The sequence below is a fragment of the Myotis brandtii genome, unplaced genomic scaffold (assembly GCF_000412655.1).
Source record: "Myotis brandtii unplaced genomic scaffold, ASM41265v1 scaffold125, whole genome shotgun sequence".
Taxonomy (NCBI): Eukaryota; Metazoa; Chordata; class Mammalia; order Chiroptera; family Vespertilionidae; genus Myotis; species Myotis brandtii.
This window is the reverse complement of record NW_005354385.1, coordinates 15,677,792-15,684,815: the sequence shown is the minus strand read 5'-3', so window position 1 is coordinate 15,684,815 and position 7,024 is coordinate 15,677,792. Positions and strand designations below refer to the sequence as shown.

At 39.2% G+C, this 7,024-nt stretch overlaps 1 pseudogene; it reads left to right on the top strand.

Moving 5' to 3' along the window:
- Positions 1-132: 132 nt before the first annotated feature.
- LOC102241496 lies at positions 133-502 on the top strand (annotated as a pseudogene).
- The last annotated feature ends 6,522 nt before the right edge of the window (positions 503-7,024 follow it).

Here is a 7,024-nt window from a genome sequence, read left to right as displayed (position 1 = left end):
GGAAGGAAGGAAGGAAGGGAGGAAGGAAGGAAGGAAGGGAGGGAAGGAGGGAGGGAGGGAGGAAGGACATAAGTTATTTTAAATGGTGATAAGTGCTAGGAAGACAGCAGAAAAGAGGTGTAAGGAAAAGTCATGAACCAAGCTCCTCAGGGGACTCACAGCAGGTTTACCAAGACTACTAGCCTTGTGAGATTGGCTGTATGTGAGAGTCTGCAGAGAGGCTAAGAATATGGTACACAAAGATGCTTGATGTTCTTGAGGAAATGCCTGAAAACATAGCATATAGAAAGTATACAAAACAGACTACAAGTGAGAAGCTGGATATAATTAAAGTAAAACCAGATGTTAAAAAGTTAGAAGGCCACCTTCAGGGTGGCCAAATAGAAGAGATGATTCTTCAGGCTGAAAATGAACTAAATTTGGTGAGAATAATGATACAATGGAAACCATGGGAGCCTTTCATGGAAGAGCCTCTGCCAACTAATGGAACTGGCCAAGATAATCATCATCAAATGACTTGTGTGTTAAAGGGAAACTTATGTAATTAAATGTTCTGTTACATCAAAATGTTTTCATATTATTGACATCTTATAATAAAAAAAAACAACAACTGATGCAGAACATATTTAGGAGACTTGTTGAAACTACTGCTTACGGTAATAGGGACTTATGAATCCGTCTTTGTTAAAACATTGATGCCAATTATTTCAAAGATGATGTTTTTTAAAATAGAGGTTCTTGGAAGATTTGAAAGTTAATTGGAAAAATTCCCACATATTTTAATGCGGAGGCCATATTTGAAAGGTGAAATATTTTTAGTAGTCTCTTCAACACATTTAATTTTTTTTTAAGAAATCAGAAGAGGAACTTAATTATCATTGCTCAAACAAATGTATAGGTCACTGTTTGAAATGAGGTAGTAAGAGTAAAAACCATCAAATTAGAATTCATTGTATAGTTGAAGAAATTGATTTTGTATTTGAAAGAAAGATTTTTTATTTACAATGGTAGTTGGAAAAACTTCTTTCTTTTTGTCTCATTTAAGGAAGTTAACTTTCTGGCCCTTAATCAAACCACATCAGGATAGAGCTATAATTTCTGTACAAGTAGAGCTATTAAGGGTTTCTAAAATTTATGTGGCATATGGATAAGCTTATATTCATAACATTTTAGTTGTATGGTTGTAACTTCCAAGTGGAAACACTAAGTAAGTTTCACTTAGTTTCCAATATGAGGATAGCTGGGTATCAAACAGAAGATAAAGCTGTTCAAAGAAATAGGTGATTGACAAGTTTAAGGTTAAACAAAATTAAAATTATTTGCCGGTGTTTTCACCTTTTCTTCCTATTTCCCTATCATTTCTAAATCCTTAGTTAAATTTGGTGTTTCTTACCTTCAAATATTGTACTGTGTGTGTTTGTGTGTGTGTGTGTCTTTGTGTGTGTGTGTGTGTGTGTGTGTGTGTACATGTTGCTATCTCTGTGGCAAAGCAGAATCTTTCAGAATTTTGAGAATGAGGGGAAAATGTGTTTTTTGTTTTCACAATATATTTCTCCCCTTATAGACCTTAAATTGGATACTAAATAAATGCTAAATGGAAAAATAGTTGAGTGATTTTTACAGTAAGAGTTGCAGATGAAGAGAGTTTAGGATTGGCTTGAATAATGAAGAAATGTTTCAGAGGAGAGGGACTAAGAGTTAGGATTTGAAAGATAGGCAATATATAGGTAGAGGGGGAAATGCCATGTAAAAGATTTCTAAAAGGTAACACTATAGTATTGATGACTTTAAGTATGAGCAAGTGTGTAAAGGTCACTGTGAGAGGAGTCTAATGGAAGAAATTTTCTGTGTCGAATTGAGCCAAAGAATATCTTGATTGAAAATGTATAGTTCATCTGATAAAACTTTAAAATTCTTGAATTAGAGGAGGAAAAAAATGGCGACCAGCAGGAAGGTAGGGAGGGAGAGAGTGTGAGAGTGCAAGGAAGTGATAGAGGAGTGTGTGGACGTGTGTGGTGTGTGTGTATGAGCTAGGGACAGCTAGATTCTGCAGGTCTTCTAAGGGGCTGCTAAACCGGGCAGTCTTAGGCGGCGGAGTCCAGCTCCCGGCGCGGACACTCCTAGGCGGCCAGCCCAGGCACAGCGACCACGCCATCTTGGGAAACAGAGCTGCTTGAGACTAGGATCCTGGCCTCAGCACCACCCAGTCTGATCTCAGACGCATACCAGGACCCTGCAGCCACTGGGGACAGAGACCTGCGACCACAGCTACAGACCTGCGGACACCAGCAGCACCAGGAACTAATCCTACTCGCACTGCCGGCTTCGGGGAGCCCTGGGCCGGGAGCAATCGCGCGAACGGGAATTTGTCTGCCTAGCACAGGCCCAAGGATCCCTTTTCTCGGGGCAGGAGGCAGCACCAAGCACCAGTGACTTGACTGTGTTTCTTATCACCTGCGCCTGAGATCCTGATTCCCTGTGCATTCATACTAAGAGCCAGTGAATCCAATTCCTGGTGCAAGGGCACACAGGGACCCTGATTCTCAAGGCGAAGTCGCGCAAAGCAACAGAGACTCTGATACTGGACTCTTGGGGAACTCTGACTCCTGGCGCATGCTAGGGGGCTCTGGTTTTCAACACGCTCCAGGGGGGTCTCTATTTCAGCACGGTGCAGGCAGGGTCCCTAATTCTAAGGGCACATACGAGGCCACATTGAGCGCTGGCAACACTGACTCAGAGCGAGCCTGGTTCCCACCAACCAACAACAACCACACATCTTAGTGTCAGAGCTCTTCAGTGACACTAAGGTGGTGGGAGGCTCCCACTGCACACGGCCCAGGCCCACGCAACCCGACCTTTGATCCATCGGGAGATAAGCAGAATGAAGAAACGACACAACACCCAGAGGAAAGACAATGAGGAATCACCAAGAAAGGAAATTAATGAAGTTGAAGCGTGCAACATGACAGAAAAAGAATTCAGAATAATGGTTGTACAATTCATTCACCGGATGGATGAGAAAATCAACAACCTATGCAAGAATCAGGAAGAAATGAAAAGTGATATAGCTACAATCAAAAACACCATGGAAAGTTTCAACAGCAGGCTGAAAGAAGCAGAGGACCGAATTAGTGAGTTAGAAGATAAGGCAGAGAAACAAGCTCAATCTGAACAGCAACTGGAGAAAAAAATTAAAAAACAGGAGGAGAGCCTAAGGGAGCTTCGGGACAACATGAAACGAAGTAACATACGCATAATAGGGCTGCAAGAGGGACAAGAAGAGCAGCAAGGATTAGAAAATCTATTTGAAGAAATAATGACAGAAAACTTCCCAGATATGGGGAAGAAAAAAGTTACACAAGTACAGAGAGTCCCAGGCAAGATGAACCCCAAAAGACCCACACCAAGACACGTCATAATAACGATGGCAAATGTACAAGACAAAGAGAGAATCTTAAAGGCTGCAAGAGAGAAACAGAGAGTTACCTACAAAGGATCCCCCATCAGATTATCAAACGATTTCTCAACAGAAACACATCAGGCCAGGAAAGAATGGACAGAAATTTACAAAGTGATGCAAAGCAAAGGACTGAATCCAAGAATACTCTATCCAGCAAGGCTATCATTCAAAATTGAAGGGGAAATAAGAAGCTTCACAGACAAAAAAAGGCTAAGGGAGTTCATCACCACCAAGCCAGCAATGCAAGAAATGCTAAAGGGACTGGTGTAAAAAGAAGAAATAAAAAGCCCAGAAAGAAAACAGCCACACAAAAAAAGAAATGGCTACAAACAAGTACCTTTCAATAATAACTTTAAACGTAAATGGACTAAATGGTCCAATCAAAAGACATCGAGTGGCTGAATGGATAAAAAAACATGACCCATACATTTGCTGTCTACAAGAGACCCACCTCATTAAAAGGGACTCACACAGACTGAAAGTGAAGGGATGGAAAAATATCTTTCAGGCAAATGGAAATAAAATTCTTGAATTACCTGCAGTGACAGGAGCACTTAAGAAGCTCACCATTCCACCGCACTCAGGGGGTTACAAGGATAAACAAGAAAGAACCAGGATTTACTCTTCCTGAGCATCTCAGTTTGTAGATTTGTTCCCAAGAGTTCCCTAGTTGTAGATCTAACTTCTCTCTGACGTTGCTAGTTCTGTTCTCTTGGCCTCACAAAGTACCAATCTTTCATGTGATAGTCCTTTGAGCATTTGAAGATATGTGGGTCTGTTCTGCACCAAGTTTACAATGACCAGTTTCTTTTTTATTTCTATCTGTTGCTTCTATGGTTTCCATGCCACAAACCTTCTTGCCCACTCTATCCAGCCATGGTATGTTGGCCAAAGCCTTCAAGTGTCATATTCCCAAACTTTTCATGCTTTCATAAAATAGAACAGGAGTATCATTTCACACACTCTTAGAAACTGTGCATTATTAGTGCCATACATCTATCAAAACAGACACTGAAAAAAATTTCCACTTTCTCTCTTTCACGATAAATGACTAGAAAATTTTAAAAAAATTAAAGTGTATATGAACAACTCTCAGACAAAAGACAAGAGGCAGCACAAAATTGGAATTCCTGAAAGTAGGGAAACGAGGTGAGTTTTATGGTTGCCCCAGTTTACTACCTGGAGCCAGGGTTCAGGCCCCAGCACAGGAAACTGAAATAAAGTCTGGAGTGGGGGCAGCGAGCTGAGAGGACAGTTATCAGAGCTCAGGAAGGTCAAGAATGAGAGTTTACAGAGCAGAAGAGCGGAGTGGAAGAAATAAACAGGAAAGAGCTTGGGAGTCTGCAGGAGGATCTCCTTAAGGCTTTGGCTGATCTGCCCGTTTGTGGGGGGAAACAGGCCCTGAGTCTGGGAAAATAACCACTGAAAACTAGTGAGAAAGCAGTTGGTTTAACAATTCCCAGAGTTCAAACATAGGTAGGGAGAGTTTTATTCCAACCAACCAAAGTGGAAAGACCTTAAAATACACAAGACGAAGGGTAGAGTTCATAGAAAGGTCACATTCAAGAGTAGATCTAAGTTAGCTCCATAGAAAAAGCTGCTCTGGACCTGTAATGACAAAACTTAAAAGTAAGTCTTGCCTCGAAGGGATCATGCTTAGCTAAGAGTACTAGCTTGTGTGCCAGAAGAAAATCCAACACTCAACAAAGTAAAATCCATCATTTCCAGCATAGAAACCAAAACTACAGGTATGGAAAGGAAAACAAAAGGAAGAGAAAACAACAATAAACAGAACTCAAAATAACAGACATGATAGAATTGCTAGACCATGACCTGAAACGCTCTTATACATCATATAAATATGCTCAATATGTGAAGCACAACTTAAGCAGATACTGAGAAGAGGAGTGAAAGATATATGAAACATCTAGGTATAAAAAATTCACCATCTGACGTGAAATATTCACTGGATGGGATCACACACTAGAGGAGAGATGGTTAGTGAACTAAAAAACATATGAAGAGTACTATTCAAAAAGAAGCACAGAGAAAAATGAGAATTAAAAGAAAATAGAGCATCAGTAAGCTTTGTGACAATATCACTTATTATAACAAGAAATAAAATGTAGGACAATAACACAAAAGATGGGAAGCAGAAATAGAACAATAATACTGTAAGATTCTTACACTTTATGTGTATTATGAAATATTATTTGAATGTGATAGTGATAAGTTAAACTCTAGAGAAGCTACTAAAAATAGTCTAAGTGGAATAGCTAGCAAGTCAATACTAGACATAAGAAAATAAATCATAAAATGTACTCAATTCAAAAGAAGTTAAGAAAGGGGAACAAAGGAATAAAGAACAGATGGGAAAAGGGAAAAACAAATGCTAACTATAAACAAACCATATGAATAATTACATTAACTGTATGTTGTCTAACCACTCAAATTAAAGACAAAAATTGTTAGAATGTATTTTCTTAAAAAAAAATCAAGATCCCACTACATATTGTCTAAATGAATAATTAAACTAAACAAAGTTTATAGACTTTGTTTCCCCACCCTGTTGAAATTTCCTCAGGTTGCTGAATGAGTAAATAAACTCTTAAGTTAAAAGAATGGTCAGGGAGAAGGAAGTTCAAACTGTTAATTAAAGACATAAGAGACATAAGATTCAGTCTCGAAATTGTCTATTAAAAAATCATTCTGCATGAATATATGTGCACTCAATGGGGAAATTAGAGAAAACTTGGAAAAAAAAGCAGTTGGAGGCTTATAAAAATCTGCAAGTAAGTAGAATAATACTATGTTAAAGATAAGTATAGGGATTATCTCTTTTTATTGAAACATAATGTACATATAGAAAAGTATTCATTTGAAGTCATTTTCTTTTTTTAATGTTATTCTTTTTTAAAAATATATATTCTTATTGACTTCAGAAAGGAAAGGAGAGGGAGAGATAGAAACATCAATGATGAGAGAATCATTGATTGGCTGCCTCCTGCACACCCCCTACTGGGGGTTGAGCCCACAACCTGGGCATGTGCCCTTGAGGGGAATTCCCACAACCTGGGCATGTGCCCTTGACGGGAATCGAACTAGGGACCTTTCAGTCCACAGGCTGACACTCTGTCCACTGAGCCAAACCGGCTAGGGCTTGAAGTCACTTTCAATCATTTACCATGTGAAACTGATCACTTTCATAGGCAAAAACAACTTTCATCCCAAAGAAATTAAATAATATATGAACTTTATGAGATGATGGATGGAATATTAGCTGATAAGAAAATACATTGAAAGGGAAAGAAAGTCCAGATACTAATGTCAAAATTTAAGGAAACTTCTCCCTATTTCAGGTTCCACACATAACAAGCTTGGAAGTTGCAACTCTGTGCTAACAAGCACAAAAGTTGAGCAGACTGAAAAAAATCACAATTCTTTTTAAATTCATAAGAGAGTGGAGGACACAGGGCAAACCACTTCCCCCAAAATAGGAAGACAGGCACACACAGGGAATCGTGGCTTACCCGAAAAGAGACTCTGGAGCTGATTTTGCTACTG